The 21,204-nt window shown below is 47.5% G+C and overlaps 1 protein-coding gene across 2 annotated transcripts in view; it reads right to left on the reverse strand.

Annotated features, from left to right (window-relative positions):
• LIMD2 (LIM domain containing 2) overlaps positions 1 to 21,204 on the reverse strand; it is a 52,228-nt gene that overhangs the window by 26,710 nt on the left and 4,314 nt on the right. The window contains exon 1 of one of the 2 annotated variants that reach the window (XM_040331644.1): positions 13,772 to 13,892. The exons of the other annotated variant lie outside the window; for it this stretch is intronic. The gene's annotated coding sequence lies outside the window, so the exon portion shown is untranslated. Of the gene's footprint in view, positions 1 to 13,771; positions 13,893 to 21,204 lie in introns of those variants that run through there. 2 annotated transcript variants of the gene reach the window in all.

Consider the following 21,204-nt stretch of genomic DNA (forward strand, 5'->3'; position numbering starts at 1 on the left):
AGCCCACCGGTATCCATCTGTAACCCAAATATCGGTTTTAACCCTTGTGTGACCAGGCCAGAGCCTGGGCGCTCAGATCAGATTTTTCAGCGTCAGTTAACTTGACGAATGTCCTGTACACAAGATCAGAGTTTACGTCAAAATAAACTCTGACGAGTTTTTCCGACGGAATTCAGTTCAAGCTGTCTTGCATACACACGGACACACCAAATTCCGACCGTCAAAAACGCATGGATGTACAACACTACGACGAGCCTAGAAAAATGAAGTTCAATGCTTCAGAGCATGCGTCAGTTGTTTCCGAGCATGCGGTTTTTTCCTCAGTCGGAGCTCCATAAAGACGAAACAGAATTTCCATCGAAAAAAAAAAAGAGAACGGCCCGGATTCAGAAAGGACTTACGACAACGTATTTCCAGATACGTCGTCGTAAGTCCAAATGTGCGCCGTCGTATCTATACGCTTTTTCAGGAAAGCAGATATGCCTGAATTTTGGCAAGATACGACCAACGTAAGTCTCCTACGCCATCGTATCTTGGGTGCATATTTACGCTGGCCGCTAGGGGCGCTTCCGTTGATTTACGCGTCGAATATGTAAATGAGCTATATACGCCGATTTCACGAACGTACTTGCGCCCGTCGCAGTAAGCTACGCCGTTTACGTAAGGCGTAGGTCCGGCGTAAGTTTACCCCTCATAAAGCAGGCGTAAGTCATGTTAAGGTATGGGCGCGGGAACAGCGTCGTATTTTACGTTGTTTACGTAAGTCGTATGTGAATGGGGCTGGGCGTAGGTTACGTTCACGTCGCATGAATGGAGCCGGCGTATCTAAGGGAGTAAATTTGACGTGATTCTGCGCATGCGCCGTTCGTTCGGCCATGCATTTACATGGGGTCACGCTTCATTATAATACAACACGCCCACTGCCTTGCTACTTTGTATTATGCGGGCTTACGCCGGCCCATTTACGTTACGCCGGCGTAAATATGGGAGCAAGTGCTTTGTGAATACTCAGCTTGCCTCTCAATGTTACGTCGGCGTAGCGCATATGAGATGCGCTACGCCTATCTAAAGATGCGCCGATCTCTCTGAATCCGAGCCAACATGTTCTCTTTCTAACCCCATTGGAATTTCCAACGGAAAAAGTCTGACTTTTTCCATCAGAAATTCCGATCGTGTGTACGAGGCATATGAAGCTATACCTAAGCTGTCAGTTTGACAAGACTTGTCAACTAGGAATGCACACAGGTCACCCCAATCCAAGACATCACCAGCCTACCACGTTCAAGCAAAAATATGGGACACTCAGGCCCAGATTCACAAAGGACTTACAACGGCGCAGCGCCATGTACGCCGTCATAAGTCCTAATCTGGACCGTCGTATCTATGCGACCGATTCTTAGAATCAGTTACGCATAGATATCCATTAGATCCGACAGGCGTAAGTCTCTTACGCCGTCGGATCTAAACTGCAATTTTTTTTGCCCGCTAGGTGGCGCTTCCGTCGATTTCCCTGTCGAGTATGCAAATTAGCTAGATACACGAATTCCCGAATGTACGCGCGTAAAGTTACAACGTTTACGTTAGGCTTTTCCCAGTGTAAAGTTGCCCCTGCTATATGAGGCACAGCCAATGTTAAGTATGGCCGTCGTTCCCGCGTCAAAATTTTAAAAAGTTACGTTGTTTGCGTAAGTCGTCCGTGAATGGGGCTGGACGTCATTTACGTTCATGTCGAAACCAATGACGTCCTTGCGACGTCATTTGGAGCAATGCACACTGGGATATTTTAGGAACGGCGCATGCGCAGTTCGTTCGGCGCGGGGACGCGCTTCATTTAAATGATACACGCCCCCTACCCGCCGAATTTGAATTCCGCCGGGTGATTTACGCTACGCCGCCGCAACTTTACAGGCAAGTGCTTTGTGAATAAAGCACTTGCCTGAAAAACTTGCGGCGGCGTAACGTAAATCGGATACATTACGCTGCCGCACAGATACGCCCGCTGTACCTGAATCTGGCCTTCATTGTTTGCATGGAGTTCAGCCTTAAAGCCCAACCCCTGAAAATTTTAAAATTCCCCCTTGCAGTGGGCCTGCACCCATTCTGCAAGTTTTACTTGTTTTTTTAGGTCTAGGGGACATAGAAAATAAAATACAGTCCCAGTAGCATCTTCTCCCCCATGCTCCAGTGGTCCAAGGTCCTAGCGTCATCAAGGTTCCATAGCACTACATTGGATGTGATGTCACCAAGGGATAGTCCACTACCAGAGCATAGGGGAGCACCATCTGCTGGAGGAGCAGAGGATCAGGTAAGTAAAAGGGCTTTTTCTCTCCCTTAGACTAAACAGGCCGTTAACCTCTGCCGTGTGTGCACATCCCACAACAAAGAGGAAATTGTCAGATTTCCTGAACCTGGACTTTTGGATTGCTTGGACCTTGAAGAAGGGGACACACCCCGAAAGCTTGTCCTGAAAATTTGGATGTTAGTGCAAATAGAAAAAAAATATCATGGACAGTACTCAATTGTTGCGGTTGCAAGTGCACTAAATACGGCTACAGCCACCTCAAGCCCCAGAGTTTTAAGACATCCACATAGGAAAGAATGGGAGATCTACTAAAAGTGTATCAAAAGATTCCCCTATTTACTAAAGGCACTGGGACATAAATTGTGGGGAAATCCCAATTTTGAGTTGTCACCAAACTTGTTCTTGTGACGACTGTTTAAGAGGGGATTTCCTTCACCTTGGAAAGATTTCTGCTTACTTCCTGTTGTGTCTACAGGACAGGAAGTGAAGTGAAATCTCCTCAATGGGCTATAATAACTGTTAACTAACTATTTAAAATAAAAATAAAAGTTTGGGATTTTAGATATACTTGAAAAACTTATCTAGTCAGGTGTAAAAAGCCAGAATGTCTCTGACTGGAGGATTTCTCTAGTATGAGTGTGACAGGTTATCCACACAATCAAATTGCCATTTGATGCATGCAGTTATGGCCATTTATTCATAAAGCCTTTTCCAATGAACGGACTAAAATAGTCAATTTAGAGGAAAAACGATAGAAATAAAACGGCCATAAGTGCATGTACCTAGGAGCATATCAATGTAAAGAAGGGATTTCCTACACTGGCTTTGTCAACATGTCTTGATGGGATTGGAGTGCTTTGTACGGCGGTGTAATAAGCTTTGTACCCAAGAGATGGGCAGGCACATGAGGAAATCCAGTTAGACTGGTACACATATTAACGCAGTTCACGCTACATGTAAACCAAGAATACTGGTATGCGCTGATAATGATACAGTTCATATATCTGTGTTTACATGGGGAGTGATGGTCAGCGGGGAAAACAGCCCACCTTACATTGGCCGTCAGCAGGAAAAAAGGCCTACCTTACATTGACGGCCAGCGGGAAAATAGCCCACCTTACATTGACGGCCAGTGGGATAACAGCCCACCTTACATTGACGGCCAGTGGGATAACAACCCACCTTACATTGACGGCCAGTGGGAAAATAGCCCACCTTACATTGACGGCCAGTGGGATAACAGCCCACCTTACATTGACGGCCAGCGGGATAACAGCCCACCTCACATTGACGGCCAGTGGGATAACAGCCCACCTTACATTGACGGCCAGTGGGATAACAGCCCACCTTACATTGACGGCCAGTGGGATAACAGCCCACCTTACATTGACGGCCAGTGGGAAAACAGCCCACCTTACATTGACGGCCAGTGGGATAACAGCCCACCTTACATTGACGGCCAGTGGGATAACAGCCCACCTTACATTGACGGCCAGTGGGAAAACAGCCCACCTTACATTGACGGCCAGTGGGATAACAGCCCACCTTACATTGACGGCCAGTGGGATAACAGCCCACCTTACATTGACGGCCAGTGGGATAACAGCCCACCTTACATTGACGGCCAGTGGGATAACAGCCCACCTTACATTGACGGCCAGTGGGAAAACAGCCCACCTTACATTGACGGCCAGTGGGATAACAGCCCACCTTACATTGACGGCCAGTGGGATAACAGCCCACCTTACATTGACGGCCAGTGGGATAACAGCCCACCTTACATTGACGGCCAGTGGGATAACAGCCCACCTTACATTGACGGCCAGTGGGATAACAGCCCACCTTACATTGACGGCCAGTGGGAAAACAGCCCACCTTACATTGACGGCCAGTGGGAAAACAGCCCACCTTACATTGACGGCCAGCGGGAAAACAGCTTGGCCTATCTCCGCTCGGCACTGCTATACTACACTAAGTGTAACTCCCTCATAGGCACACAACAAATTAATCGAAGTATTAAGAGCTCCGAACGTGTATTAACTCTAATTTAAGTAAACCTGCAACAGGTACGTTGCTTTAAATCTGCGGCCTAGCAGGCGCGTGAGCCTGCCGCGGGCTCCGTGACCGCGCCTGCGGGACCCCCGGTCCCGCGATCGTGTCACGGAGAGGCAGAACGGGGGGGATGCCTTTGTAAACAAGGCATTTCCATGTTCTGCCTAGTGACAGGACATTAATCTACTGCTCCCTGTTAATTGGGAGCAGCGATCAATGTCCTGTCACTGGTAGCCCCCCCCCCCACAGTTAGAATCACTCCCTAGGACACTTTGAACCACTTCCTCGCCCCCTACTGGTTAACCCCTTCACTGCCAGTGTCATTTACACAGTAATCAGTGCATTTTTACAGCACTGAACACTGTATAAATGACAATGGTCCAAAAATAGTGTCAAAAGTGTCCGATTTGTCCGCCGCATAAAAATACTAGTTAAAAAAAAACAATTATAATAAAAATGCCATAAAACGATCCCCTTTTTTGTAGACGCTATAACTTTTGCGCAAACCAATTAATCAACGCTTATTGCGATTTTTACCAAAAATATGTAGAAGAACAAATATTGACCTAAACCGAGGGGAATTTAAAAAAAAAAAAATTATATATTTTTTGGGGATATTTATTAACGCAAAAAGCAAAAAATATGGGCCCGGATTCACGTAGAAGAGCGCATCTTTGTGCGGGCGTAACATATCCTATTTACGTTACGCCTCCGCAACTTTGACAGGCAAGTGCAGTATTCACAAACCAAAGTTGCGGCGGCGTAGCATAAATAGGCCGGCGTAAGCCCGCCTAATTCAAATGTGGAAGATGTGGGCGTGTGTTATGTAAATTTATGGTGACCCCACGTAAATGACGCTTTTTACGAACGGCGCATGCGCCGTCCGTGAAAGTATCCCAGTGCGCATGCTCCAAATTAACCCGCAAGAAGCCAATGCTTTCGACGTGAACGTAAATGACGCCCAGCCCTATTCGCAAACGACGTAAAACGTGAAAAATTTGACGCTGTTCCGACGTCCATACCTAACATTGGTACGCCTCATAGAGCAGGGGTAACTTTACGCCGGACAAAGCCTTACGTAAACGGCGTATCTCTACTGTGACGGCCGGGCGTACGTTCATGAATAGGCGTATCTAGCTGATTTACATATTTCTAGGCGTAAATCAGCGTACACGCCCCTAGCGGCCAGCGTAAATATGCAGTTAAGATACGACGGCGTAGGAAACTTACGCTGGTCGTATCTTATACAAATTCTGGCGTATCTGATTCTTTGAATCAGGCGCCAAGATACGACGCCTCAGACTCAGAGATACGACGGCGTATCTGGAGATACGCCGTCGTATCTCCTATGTGAATCCGGGCCATTGTGTTTTTTTTCAAAATTGTTGCTCTTTTTTTGTTTATAGCGCAAAAAATAAAAACCGCAGAGGTGATCAAATACCACCAAAAGAAAGCTCTATTTGTGGGGAAAAAAGGACGTTAATTTTGTTTGGGTACAACATCACACGACCGCGCAATTGTCAGTTAAAGCGATGCAGTGCGAATCGCAAAAAAATTGCCCGGTCATTCAGCAGCCAATTCTGCCGGGGGGCTGAAGTGGTTAACCACTTCCCGACCTCCTCATGTACATATACGTCAGCAGAATGGCACGGACAGGCACATGTACGTACCTGTACGTCCTTTGCTAGACGTGGGTGGGGGGTCCGATCGAGAACCCCCCCCCCCGGTACATGCGGAGGTCGGGTCCGCTCGGGGAGCGATCCGGGACGACGGCGCGGCTATTTGTTTTTAGCCGCTCCGTCGCGATCGCTCCCCAGAGCTGAAGAACGGGGAGAGCCGTATGTAAACACGGCTTCCCCGTGCTTCACTGTGGCGGCTGCATCGATCGAGTGATCCCTTATATAGGAAAGACTCGATCGATGTTGTCAATCCTACAGCCACACCCCCCTACACTAGTAAACACACACACAGTGATCCCTAAATCCTACAGCGCCCCCTGTGTTTAACTCCCAAACTGCAACTGTCATTTTCACAATAAAGAATGCAATTTAAATGCATTTTTTGCTGTGAAAATGACAATTGTCCCAAAAATGTGTCAAAATTGTCCGAAGTGTCCGCCATAATGTCGCAGTCACGAAAAAAAATCGCTGATCGCCGCCATTAGTAGTAAAAAAAAAAAATAAATAAATAAAAAATGCAAAAAAACTATCCCCTATTTTGTAAACGCTATAAATTTTGCGCAAACCAACCGATAAACGATTATTGCGGTTTTTTTTACCAAAAATAGGTAGAAGAATACGTATCGGCCTAAACTGAGGAAAAAAAAAATGTATATATGTTTTTGGGGGATATTTATTACAGCAAAAAGTAAAAAATATTGAATTTTTTTCAAAATTGTCGCTCTATTTTTGTTTATAGCGCAAAAAAATAAAACCGCAGAGGTGATCAAATACCACCAAAAGAAAGCTCTATTTGTGGGGAAAAAAGGACGCCAATTTTGTTTGGGAGCCACGTCGCACGACCGCGCAATTGTCTGTTAAAGCGACGCAGTCCCGAACTGTAAAAACCCCTTGGGTCTTTAGGCAGCAATATGGTCCGGGGCTTAAGTGGTTAAAGAAAGCATTTGGCTTTAGCGCTAGAACTTAAAGCTAGCATGTAAGCACCGGATGGTGTCCACTATTTATCCAATGGATATTTTAAATGCCTATATGTGTCCAAGGGTAAAGCATAGGAGTCGTCTCTCAGAAATGTTCCTCATCTCAGGACAGGCTGAACTACTTAACAAGTTCATGAAAAATTTCAATAAGGAGTGAACCCTTTTCACGCGGTCATCCTAATCTAGACGCCATTCTATGTAATAGACAGTCTTGTCTGAGAAGTGTGATAGCACATTGTTCCCAAGAGACCATGGCGGGGCCCCAGCTGCATTTACACATAAACAACAGGTAAAGCCTTGTAGCTGGAAAATTAAAGTAAGGCCTTTATGATATTGCCTCTATTAATCTATTATTCCAAAGTTTTATATATTCTAGTGGTATGGGGGTGGAACCCCAAAACAGGCTTGGTTTACTAGTCTAGGTTTAAGTCTATCTGCAAAAGAGAAGCAATCGTGTTAATTTAACGATCATTTACGGCAGTACTGGAGGTTGACTAGAGATTTATTCAAGTAGTGTGATGGCTGCATGCAAAATAACCTATAGCGACCAATTAGAATTCATATTTTACTGTGGTTACTATGGAAACCTTTATATTTGGTTGCTCCGCCCCAGTCTGGTTTTTGACTGTATTTGCACCTGTGCACACATCAACATGCGTTATTTTGGGCATTTGTGCACACCCACCACAGTATTGCTCAGTGTACTGCCGCTTCGCCTCCCCCAGCTCTTATGCAGCTGAGAAGCTCAGTGTACTGCTGCTTCTCCTCCCCCAGCTCATATGCAGCTGAGAAGCTCAGTGTACTGCTGCTTCTCCTCCCCCAGCTCCTATGCATCCGAGAAGCTCAGTGTACTGCTGCTTCTCCTCCCCCAGCTCCTATGCATCCGAGAAGCTCAGTGTACTGCTGCTTCTCCTCCCCCAGCTCTTATGCAGGCAGCTGAGAAGCTCAGTGTACTGCTGCTTCTCCTCCCCCAGCTCTTATGCAGCTGAGAAGCTCAGTGTACTGCTGCTTCTCCTCCCCCAGCTCCTATGCAGGCAGCTGAGAAGCTCAGTGTACTGCTGCTTCTCCTCCCCCAGCTCCTATGCAGCTGAGAAGCTCAGTGTACTGCTGCTTCTCCTCCCCCAGCTCCTATGCAGCTGAGAAGCTCAGTGTACTGCTGCTTCTCCTCCCCCAGCTCCTATGCAGCTGAGAAGCTCAGTGTACTGCTGCTTCTCCTCCCCCAGCTCCTATGCAGCTGAGAAGCTTAGTGTACTGCTGCTTCTCCTCCCCCAGCTCTTATGCAGCTGAGAATAGAGGGAATGTGATCACTTATAAAAAAAGAAAAAAAAAGTATTTATAATGGATTTTTATAACTATACAAAAAAAAATTGCTTTTTATTTCTATATTAAACTGAATGGGTTATTTTACAAGATGATCATTTACAATCACTTTAAGGACACAGTCAAAGTGAACGAGCTGTATTAACATGCCCATAAGAGTATAAAAAAGTCTTATCGTTGGCCTGCGTGTCCTACCCTCTCTTGGCCTTCCATACCTCCTGTCACCTCACCGCTGCCATCTTTTCTTTGTGTTTTGGTCACTTTACTGCTGCTCTGGTGCTTTCCTTTACTATTCGTGTTTTGGCCTGCATGTCCTACTCTCTTCTGGCCTAGCCAAGCTTCCATTCCTCCCGTCACTTCACTACTCTTGGTCTTGTGGACTCAGTCATCCCCCTTTACTATTCATGTTTTGGTCTGCATGTTTCCCGACGGAATTCCTACCAAGCCTGCCTTGCATACACACGGTCACACAAAAGTCCGGTGAACTTTTGACTGCCAAGAATGCAGTGATGTAAAAGACTACGACGAGCCAAGAAAATGAAGTTCGATGTCTCCGAGCATGCGTCGAATTGTTTCAGAGCATGCACTTCTTTTTCTCCTTAGAAAAGCATACAGACGAACAGTTTTCCCGTCAGGATTTTTTCCTAAACGGAAAAAAGAGATCCTGCTCTCTTTTTTTTGGCCGGAAGTTTTCCCGTCGGAAAAACTGCGATGGAGCATACACACGGCCGGGATTCCTGACTAAAAGCTCTCATAGCAGTTTTCCCGTCCGGAAAAATCGGTCGTGTGTACGAGGCATTACTCTCTTCTGGCCTAGCCAAGCTTCCATTGCTCCTGTCACTTCATTGCTCTTGGTCTGGTGGACTCAATCAGCCTTCTCTCCTCTTCGTGTTTTGGCCTGCATATCCTACTCTCTTCTGGCCTAGCCAAGCTTCCATTGCTCCTGTCACTTCATTGCTTTTGGTCTGGTGGACTCAATCAGCCCTCTCTCCTCTTCGTGTTTTGGCCTGCATATCCTACTCTCTTCTGGCCTAGCCAAGCTTCCATTGCTCCTGTCACTTCATTGCTTTTGGTCTGGTGGACTCAATCAGCCCTCTCTCCTCTTCGTGTTTTGGCCTGCATATCCTACTCTCTTCTGGCCTAGCCAAGCTTCCATTGCTCCGGCCACTTCATTGCTCTTGGTCTGGTGGACTCAATCAGCCCTCTCTCCTCTTCGTGTTTTGGCCTGCATATCCTACTTTCTTCTGGCCTAGCCAAGCTTCCATTGCTCCTGTCACTTCATTGCTCTTGGTCTGGTGGACTCAATCAGCCCTCTCTCCTCTTCGTGTTTTGGCCTGCATGTGCTACCTTCTCTTGGCCTATCCAAGCTTACAAACCTCATTGCTCTGATGGCCTTTCCAAGCTTACATACCTTCTGTCACTTCATTGCTCGAGGGATGGTGGACTCAATCAGCACCCTCCCCTCTACATGTTTTGGACTGCATGTCCAACCCTCTCTTGGCCTATCTATGCTTCCATACCTCTTATCTCTCTGGGTCTGGTGGATTGAGTTAGCTCCCCCTCTACTTCATAACTCATGTTATCTCCCCGCTCTGGGTCTGATGGACTCCGACAGCCCCCTCTTTCATTTGTTTTGGCCCGTTTAGGCTTCCATGTCTTCTGTCACCGCACTGCTTGGGGTCTGCTTACTCTCCTCTTTGTGTTTTACATCCTTACTAATCATTGTTGGACTAGTCCTTTGTATGTGTACATCCGCTACTACAATTTAGGTTTTAGCTATCATCATAGGCGTGCGCAGGGGGTGTGCCAGGTGTGCCTGGGCACACCCTAATCACCCTGTGCGGCACAGATTCCCCCTGCTGATATTGCACCGAAGCCCCCCAACAGGGCTCCTAATCTTTTTGTTTTAAATAATAAAAAAATTAAATTGTAAAAAATAATACAAAAACAATAAAAAAAAAAAACTATTGACACATCCACTGCCCTACTAACACCATGCATGTTTTAATATAAATAAATGTAAAAAACATTTTAAAATGTAAGAGTGTGTGTCTATATATCTTTATATCTATACCTCGCTATATACATACATACACACACACATACATGCACACGCATGTGTGTTTGAGTTTTGGGGTGCACACCCTAATGCAATAGGCTACGCACACCTATGGCTATCATGTACATTAGGCACAGACTAAAATTAAAAGGTAACCAAAGCCTAATGTTTACACGTATGTTTCCTTTAGTTTCTTTTTGTATGTATAGCCATTTTTTGCTAGTTTTGGATACAGTAGGAAAAGAGTAAACCCCCTGGCAATTTTTTTCCGTCTGTAAAATTAGGGCGGTATCCCTTCACTTTTCTGGCCCAGAGATGAAACAGGAATTTGCAGCTCACCTCACAAAAGGCGGGAAATTCCCCTATTTAGTTGTCTTGCGTGCAGATGTCCCCATTGCAGGATTTCCCCTTTTTTCTCAGGACAACTCCAAAATCCCCTCACTATTCCTCCTTCAAAATTTGTATTCAAACTTTTTACACACATATACAATGTAGATGGGATAGAAACAATAACACACACATAGCAAGAACACATTGGATGTGGATAGAATATAAAATTTCTTAACATTGAACAGTAGGCCTGTAACTTTCAAAGCTTGACCAGATGTACATAAGCTTGCATCCAATTCAGAACATTTTGTAAAGATTTGGAGCAAAGGGTCTTCTCCTCACTTTTTGATTCAGTGACAATGGTAATGAAGACAAAAGAGTGGCAAATCTTCCTAATGGGGACACATACAACAATACAAGCTTTACAGGGGGTCTATCCCTTCCCTACTCAATGCAAAACAAAAGTTGTGCCTAAAGTACACTTTACCTTATCCAATAAAATGCTCCAAGCCTTATATACAGTAACCCATGCCAGCCAATCAGAATTCATCTTTACTTCAGCAAGATGAAGTTTTCGGGTACTTCCTGTTATAGGGCGACAACGCTCTGTCCCCATCTGGCACTTCGTCACATGCACGTCCAGTGGAGACTATAAGGGCCCACTCAGACTTTTGCACTACATTACTGCATATGCTTTGCGGTAAGACACGCATTATAAATGGTCTGACAAATTACACAAAAGAACTGCAACGTTTTAACGTAGAGCATAACATGTTTATTGTGGTAGGGTGCAGCATGAGGTCCTGGGTCCATTGGCACCCTGCTGCATTTGTGTTTTGGGGTGCTGCTCTAAATAAAAGGGATCAGAGGGCACCACAAAAAGTGCAGCACATTAGCACAGCACATCATCATTAATCTAGGGATTTATTTAGTGCCTGTCCTAAGGAGCTTACAATCCAACGCCCCTGTCGAAACATGTTTTTGGACATAGGTCTGACGGGGCCCTAAGCAACTATGCTAATGCTCATTATGTGGGCATACTCTGCTGTGGTCACCCTTCAGAAATCCGCTATTGTCTTTGGGTATTGTCTGACATGGCTTTAAGCAACTGTGCCAATGCAGATTATGTGGGCATACTCTGTTGTGGTCACCATCAGGAAGTTGGTACGTTGTTGGACATACTGTAAGTCTAAAGGGGCCCTAAGTGACATTCCCATGCTCACTATGTGGGTATACCCTGCTGTGGTCACCATCAGTAAGTTGGCATGTTATTGGACATACTGTAGATCTGAAGGGGCCCTAGGTGACTGTTCACATGCTCACTATGTGGGTATACCCTGCAGTGGTCACCATCAGGAAGTTGGCATGTTATTGGACATACTGTAGGTCTGAAGGGGCTCTAAGTGACGTTCCCATGCTCACCATCAGGAAGTTGGCACGTTATTGGACATACTGTAGGTCTGAAGGGGCTCTAAGTAATGTCTCCCATGCTTATGTGGGCATACCCTGCTGTGGTCGCCATCAGTAAGTTGGCATGTTATTGGACATACTGTAGATCTGAAGGGGCCCTAAGTGACGTTCCCATGCTCACTATGTGGGTATACTCTGCTGTGGTCACCATCAGTAAGTTGGCATGTTATTGGACATACTGTAGATCTGAAGGGGCCCTAAGTGACTGTTCCCATGCTCACTATGTGGGTATACCCTGCAGTGGTCACCATCAGGAAGTTGGCATGTTATTGGACATACTGTAGGTCTGAAGGGGCTCCAAGTGACGTTCCCATGCTCACCATCAGGAAGTTGGCACATTATTGGACATACTGTCTGAAGGGGCTCTAAGTGATGCCTCCCATGCTCATTATGTAGGCATTCTCTGCTGTGGTCGCCATCAGGAAGTTGGCACGTTATTGGACATACTGTAGGTCTGAAGGTGCCCTAAGTGACTGTCCCCGTACTCATTATGTGAGTAAACTCTGCCATGGTCACCATCAGGAAGTTGGAACGTTATTGGACATACTGTAGGTCTGAAGGTGCCCTAAGTGACTGTCCCCGTACTCATGCGGGTAAACTCTGCTGTGGTCACCATCAGGAAGTTGGCACGTTATTGGACATACTGTAGGTCTAAAGGGGCTCCAAGTGACCGTTCCCATGCTCATTATGTGGGCATACTCTGCTGTGATCACCATCAGGAAGTTGGCACGTTTCTTGGACAATACTGTAGGTCTAAAGGGGCTTTAAGTGACCGTTCCCATTCTGGTTATGTGGGTATATACCCTGCTATGGTCACCATCAGGAAGCCGGTCCTAAAAAATGCCATGCAACCATTTCTAGAGTGCATGTAGAAAGGAAGTGGCTGCAAATGGGCCACAGAAGATCAGCTGCACTGATGTATCAAGGCATAAAAAAGGTTTGATTACAAATGCATGTCAATTGTTTACAATAAACAAAACGCCATCTGGTTATGGTTTACATCCACTTTAAACACTTTTGTTTGAAGTTGAATGATGCTGGCCTATAAATATGCACTTTAAACCCTCAATGTATGAATAATAGCCTCCCTATTACTCAGGATTTTTTTTATGGTCCAGTTCTACAAATCAAAAAAAAAAAAAAAAAAAGTTACCAGGGACCGATTTCCAGATGAAGAATGTGGCGACGGCAGGGAACAATTCGGCCAGTGACCCCGGCGATATGGGTGTTGGGTTACTACTTTGCCTGCCGGTGGCTGGTTTTGCATGTGCCGACATGGGAAATGGGGATCATTTGCATCAATCTATACCAAAGCGGGCATATTCTATAGAGCAGTGCAAAGATCGATGGCAGCGGGCAAAGTCCTGGAAGCCAATGGGGTCTCGGCTCGCCATCAGAAGAGACAGATTCTCATTGGTTGCTATGGGTTATCGCAATTTCCATGCTGAATAAGCCTGTGTGCAATTGTTTAGGTCCCCGGCTCTGCCGGCTGTCATTGTGCAGCAGCTGTAGGCATCGGCCTGGCAGAGCATGGTTGGGCATAGGCGGGCATGCATTGCTGAGCTGGCAGAGGGTCACTCACCTCATTCCTGGTCACCCTCCTCTGAGATGACTCGTCCTCCTTCTGCTCGTTCTCTCTCTGTTTCACAAGCAAGGTCCTTTGTGTGGCGGCTTCATGCAACAGCCTCCCCCTCCCCCTCTTCCTCTCCTCCCTTGTTATCTGTCTCCCTCCATCCCCAACAACCCTCCCCCCCAGTGCTTCTACTGGACTCCATCCTCCTCCTCCTCCTCTTCTGTCCCAGATGTCTCCATACCTAAAAAACAAAAAAAGTGCCCCAACTCCCAGCAGCCAATTGGGCGGCAGCTTTCATCGGGCTCGCTGCACTCAGCTAATCCCCCATTTGTTGTTGCATCCTTTAATTTTCAAAGCGTATCCCAACCTAAATACAATAAAAGATAAAAAATTGAAAAAAAAAAAAAAAAAAGCGTATCACAACTTAAATACAATAAAAAATTCTAAATAAAAAAAAAAAAAAAAAAGCGTATTCCAACCTAAATAAAATAAAAGATTAAAAAAAAAAAAAAAAAGCGTATCACAAGAAAAGATGATGTTCCAAACCAATAAAATTCTCATTCTGGATTTCTGATTTGATCTTAGACATTTTCTAATTCTGACGCGGTAGAATTGCGACGACATGAAACTCGACTTCGAACGCTTTTTATGGCCCATTCACGCACTTTACTGCTACATGAGTCCCATGCATTGATGCAATGTAGTGCCAGTCATATAAACGGAACCCCAATGCATCTTGGAGCACAGCGTTCTCGCAGAAAATGGTGCGTGCGCCATCATTGAGCGCGTCGCAAACATAGGAAGAAATAGCTTCGGGCAACGCACACCTCACCCGACCCGAGTGGTTGGCAGGTAAAAGCAGCCTCAGCTCAATTCTTCCCGACCACAAACATTTAGCGTGCGTCGCTGCGCAATACCAAAACGCAGAGGAAATCTGTCTCATCTTCAGTAATAAAATTTGTCTCAGAAGTTTGTGAATTCTCAGGAATACCAGCGCAAGGGACGCAGATATACCGCAGACCTGTCGCAGAGACGAATCAAGTTACTGATTTGTTTGATAATCCCCCCCCCCCCCCCCGTCCCCGTCTATCTCTACCACTTTATTTTCATCCATCAATAACCCCCCCCCCCCACACACACTCACTCTATTCTCTCTCTGTATCCCACCTCCTCTCACTCTCCCTCCTCATCCATTCATCTTTCTCTCTCTCCTATTCCTGTCTTCCTAGCTTAACCCATTGCACTTTTAATCTATCCATGTCTCCGTCTCACTCTCCCTTTTCATCCCCCTCCATGCCTCCCCCTCACCCCCTTTAATCCATTCCTGCCTATCCCCCCTTCCATCCATCCAGCCCTATTCATACCTACCCATCCCTGACCCGACCCCCCCACCACCCCCTTCCATCCATTCCTGTCTATCCTCCCACCCAGCCTTCCACTCATTCATGCCTCTCCCTCCTCCGTCCTAACATCCATCCCTAGCTCCCCTCCTCCATCCATCCATCCCTAGCTCCCCTCCTCCATCCATCCATCCCTAGTTCCCCTCCTTCATCCTTCCATCCCTAGCTCCCCTCCTCCATCCATCCATTCCTAGCTCCCCTCCTCCATCCATCCATCCCTAGCTCCCCTCCTCTCCTCCGTCCTTCCATCCATACCTAGCTCCCCTCCTCTGTCCTTCCATCCACCCCTAGCTCCCCTCCTCTCCTCCGTCCTTCCATCCATACCTAGCTCCCCTCCTCTGTCCTTCCATCCATCCCTAGCTCCCCTCCTCCACCCTACCATCCATCCCTAGCTCCCCTCCTCCACCCTTCCATCCACCCCTAGCTCCCCTCCTCCATCCTTCCATCCATCCCTAGCTCCCCTCCTCCATCCTTCCATCCACCCCTAGCTCCCCTCCTCCATCCATCACTAGCTAGCCTCCTCCATCCTTCCATCCATCCATCCATCCCTAGCTCCCCTCCTCCATCCTTCCATCCATCCCTAGCTCCCCTCCTCCATCCATCCATCCCTAGCTCCCCTCCTCCATCCTTCCATCCATAGCTCCCCTCCTCCTTCCATCCATCCCTAGCTCCCTTCCTCCATCCATCCATCCCTAGCTCTCCTCCATCCTTCCATCCATCCATCCATCCCTAGCTCCCCTCCTCCATCCATCCCTAGCTCCCCTCCTCCATCCATCCATCCCTAGCTCCCCTCCTCCATCCTTCCATCCATAGCTCCCCTCCTCCATCCTTCCATCCATAGCTCCCCTCCTCCATCCATCCATCCCTAGCTCCCTTCCTCCATCCATCCATCCCTAGCTCTCCTCCTCCATCCATCCCTAGCTCTCCTCCTCCATCCATCCCTAGCTCTCCTCCCCATCTCCCCTCCTTTCACTGTTCCCTCCATCTCCATCCCTATCTCCCATCCATTTCTCCCTAGCTCCCTTTCCACATTCTTCTATCCCTCAATCCCCTTCTCCCCTCCTTCCACCGTTCCCCCCCATCTCCCTTCCACCGATCTCCCCAGCTCCCTTCCTTTGCTCCCCCACATCCCCATCTCTCTTCCACCCCCCCCCCCCCATCTCCCTTCCTTCCACCATCTCCTCATCTCCCTTCCCTCCACTGCCCCCCCCCCTCCATCTCCCTTCCTTCCATCGTCCCGTCACCCCCATCCCTATCTCCCCTCACTCCACCCATCCCTGTCACCCATCAATGTCCCCCTGCTCTTCTTTCCATTCATCCATGTGTCTCCCTCCCAATCCTTTTACCCACCATGCCAATCTATCCCTCAATCAATCCATCCACCCGTTTGTCTATGCCTGTCTTTCTTCAACCCCCCAATCTTCCATGCTTCCCCCCCCAATACATCCATCCATGCTTGTCTTCCTCCCCACCATGATTCTTTGATCAATACACCCCCCCCCCCCCCCAAACGCTTCAATCAACTCATCCATGCGTGTCTTCGACTTATCCTTCCATGTAACCCCCCTCCCCCATCCTCTCTCTCTCACTCTCTCTCACTCTCTTGTGTCAATAAGGTCATTATCCCTATACAAATCCCAGTTAATCAATACCTGTAGTTAATCATTCAATCATTGACAGAATCATTGACAGCAATTAGGCTGGCCATACATTATACAATTTTCCTTTCGATAATATGAGGTCACACCTAAACACTTTTAGGAAGATTCAGTAACATTGACCTAACTTTGCGGTGGCGTAGCTTAAGGAATTTAAGCTACGCCGCCGTAAGTTAGCGAGGCAAGTACATGATTCTCAATGTACTTGCCTGCTAATATACGGCGGCGTAGCCTAAAGCGGGCGGGCGTAAGGGCGCCAAATTCAAATGACTTGGAGGGGGGCGTGTTTGATGGTAATGAGGCTTGACCTCACGTTTTTGACGTTTTTTTTTCACTGCGCATGCGCCGGGCGACTACATTTCCCAGTGTGCATTGCGGTTATGTACGCCGCACGGTCCTATTGATTTCGACATGGACGTAAACGACGTAAATCCCGATTCGCGGACGACTTACGCAAACGACGTAAAAAATTCAAATTTCGAAACGGGAACGGCGGCCTTACTTTAACATTGGTTACGCCACCTAGGGGGCATCTTTAACTTTAGGCGGCCTATCTCTTACATAAACGGCGTAAATGTACTGCGGCGGCCGGGCGTACGTTCGTGAATCAACGTATCTACTGATTTGCATATTCTACGCCGACCACAATGGAAGCGCCACCTAGCGGCCATCCAAAATATTGCAATCTAAGATAGGACGGCGCAAGCCGTCATATCTTTGATATGTTTAAGCGTATCTCTGTTTGAGCATACGCTTAAACTTAGGTCAGCGTAGATTCTGAGTTAGGTCGACTTATCTACTGATAAGCCGGCCTAACTCTACCTGAATCTACCTATTTATATGTAATCAGGTGGGCTCTTGCACTACAAAGCTGAAGGTACGTAAATCTAAAGGAAATTTAGGAAGGAAATTGTATAAGGTATGGCAAGTGAATTGTGATTGGCTGTGCAGACGACACGACTGACCGATACAAACATTCCCCAGCACACAGCCCAGAGCCAAAAAAACAGAATTCAACTAATAGAACTCCAATACAAAGATTGTGACGTTCATTGACTTAAAGCGGAGGTTCACCCGAAATATAAAGTTCGTCTGACTCATAGCAGCAGCATAAATATATGTGCGATCCAACCTTTTTTTATTTTCCGTAGGTCAATGTTTACCTTTATAATCGTAGATTCAATGTGGCTTCCGGGTTTCATTCCCCGCGGGAGTGGGTGTGTCGTTAGATTACTCCTGGGAGTGATGTGTTGAGACTCTCAGGAGACGATCTATACTGTAATCCTGCATTATCTCGCGGGTCACGTGACTCGGCAAGCGGGTCATGTGACGAGGGCGGATACTAAGTCGCCATTTTAAGTAAGGGAACACAGGTGTCCTCGTCCTGTGTAAATTCAGTCTGTACCTGAAAGAAGCAGCATTGTTTTTTTATAGCAGAAATCTAATACACTAACAACAGGGCGTGTATAGGGTGCCCACGTGCCCCGGATTGCCCGGGACTGTCCCACAATTGACATGTCTGTCCCTGGTCCCGGGCACCTTCATTCGGGGACAATACAGTGTCCCGGAATGAAATAGAGAACACAGTCACCCCCTACTAACTAGCAACTACATTTCCAGAACTGTTTGCTAGGGCCAGCGCTGCCTGGCATCTTGCAACCAGTGACAATTTACTCTCAGACAGTGAGGCCTGGAGCGAGGCCTGCGCCTAGTGCAGCACTGCTGTCCCCACCCACCTCGATACCTCCTCCTTCTCCAGCACCCAGCGGCAAGCAGCAGGGACTGGTGTGATCTTCACTCTCCAGATAGCGACTTCACTCCTTTCCTGTAATGCACGGGGCTCATTCAGAGGGAGTGACCGCAGTACTGCATCTGGCGGCAGGCTATGGGTGGCAAGCGTCACTGCATGTGATGGCAAGTGGCACATTCAGCTGACAAATAACCCACCGCCAAATTCCCCATTAACCCCAAGACTACATTTCCCCCCGTCCCCATCCCCCCTCATCTTTTTTTGGGGAAGGTGAGAGGGGGGGGTGTCCCTGAATGACAGTTTGGAAATGTGGTCACCCTAGGCGTGTAGCTTACACAACGTCACCCGTTGTCATGGTAATGTGGATGTGTTGACGGCGCTGCTCGACGTCAACACAGCGCATGCGCGAGATTAAGCGGTGCATCATGGGAGGCTCGCATCACCGCATCCAGGAAGTCTTTGCTTGTGGGCTTCACAATGCCCACAAGCAAGATGGAGAACGCCTGGGTGTTATGTTAAAAGTTCTTCTTTAGGACAGAAAACGAGGCAATGCGATTTGAATCGGCTAGCAAGTGAGTGTGAATTTGTAATATGTTTTACTATGCATTGAACCTAACAGCTAAAAATCGTTAAACCGCGGAACCCCCGCTTTAAGGGCCAATGGATGGAACCACAACAAGGAAAACAACACACCACCTGGAAGTATTGCACAAAAGTGAGTACACCCCTCACACTTTTGTAAATATTTTATTCTATCTTTTCATGTGACAACACTGAAGAAATGACACGTTGCTACAATGTTGTGTAGTGAGAGTACAGCTTGTATAACAGTGTACATTCGATGTCCTCCAAGATGACTACTGACCTTCTAAAGAAGCTGATGGTAAGGCCCCTTTCACATTGAGGAGTTTTTCAGGCGGTACAGCGCTAAAAATAGCGCTGCTATCCCGCCTGAAAAACTCCTTCACTGCAGACTCAATGTGAAAGCCTGAGGGCTTTCACACTGAGGCGGGAGACAAAAAAAGGCGGGAGACAAAAAAATCTCCTGTCAGCAGCATCTTTGGAGCGGTGAGAGGAGCGGCATGTATACCGCTCCTTCCCATTGAAAACAATGGGAAACCGCTGCAATACCGCCCGCAATGCGCCTCAATAGAGGCGCATTGCAGGCAGTATTAACCCTTCATCGGCCGCTAGCGGAGGTTAATACCGCACTGCTTGCGGCCGATTCCCGCGGCAATCTCGGCGGTATAGCGCCGCTATTTTTAGCGGCGATATACCGCCACCGCGGCTACAGGTCCAATGTGAAAGGGGTCTAAAGGTGGTGGACTGGCAAAGCATGTCTCCAGACCTAAACCCTATTGATCATTTGTGTTGCCTCCTCAAATGGAAAGTGGAGAAGCGCAAGGTCTCCAACATCCACCAGCTCTGTGATGTCATCATGGTGAACTCCATGCCCATGAGGGTTAAGGCAGTGTTGGAAAATAATGGTGGTGGCCACACAAAATATTGACACTTTGGGCCCAATTTGGACTTTTTCACTTAGGGGTGTACTCACTTTTGTTGCCAGCGGTTTAGACAATAATAGTGTGTTGAGTTATTTTGTATGGGGATATTTTACACTGTTATACAATCTGTACACTCACTACACAACATTGTAGCAAAGTGTCATTTCTTCAGTGTTGTCACATGAAAAGATAGAATAAAATATTTACAAAAATGTAAGGGGTAGGGTGACCACGTGTCCCGGACTGCCCAGGATTATCCCGTGATTTTTATTTTTGTCCCTTGTCCCGGTTGCCTTCATTCCGGGCACACTGGCAGCATCTGATGGGGCACAGTAGCGGCAATTAATGGGCACACTGGCAGCATCTGATGGGGTACAGTAGCGACACTTGATGGGCACACTGGCAGCATCTGATGGGGCATAGTAGCGGCAATTGATGGGGCACAGTAGCGGCAATTGATGGGCACACTGGCAGCATCTGATGGGGCACAGTAGCGACACTTGATGGGCACACTGGCAGCATCTGATGGGGCACAGTAGCGTCAATTTATGGGCACACTGGCAGCATCTGATGGGGCACAGTAGCAGCAATTGATGGGGCACAGTAGCAGCAATTGATGGGCACACTGGCAGCATTTGTTGGGGCACAGTAGCGGCAATTGATGGGCACACTGGCAGCATCTGATGGGCACAGTACCGGCAATTGATGGGCACACTGGCAGCATTTGTTGGGCACAATAGTGACAATTGATGGGCACACTGGCAGCAGGGGGGGGCGGGTGTCCCTGGATGGCAGTTTGAAAATGTGGTCACCCTACGGTGGTGGTGGGGCACCCCCGGGCACAGAGTGAACTCCAATGGTTGGATGGACCTGTAGATAGGAGACGGTGGTGGTGGGGCACCCCTGGGCACAGAGTGAACTCCGATGGTTGGATGGACCTGTAGATAGGAGACGGTGTTGGTGGGGCACCCCCGGGCACAGAGTGAACTCCAATGGTTGGATGGACCTGTAGATAGACGGTGGTGGTGGGGCACCCCCGGGCACAGTACAGGGAGGAGCACCTCATAGAACAATGATTCTACATAGATGAACTGGAAGGATTTATCCCGGCGGCTTGCTTCATGCACAG

This window comes from Rana temporaria, chromosome 12, assembly GCF_905171775.1.
Source record: "Rana temporaria chromosome 12, aRanTem1.1, whole genome shotgun sequence".
NCBI lineage: Eukaryota > Metazoa > Chordata > Amphibia > Anura > Ranidae > Rana > Rana temporaria.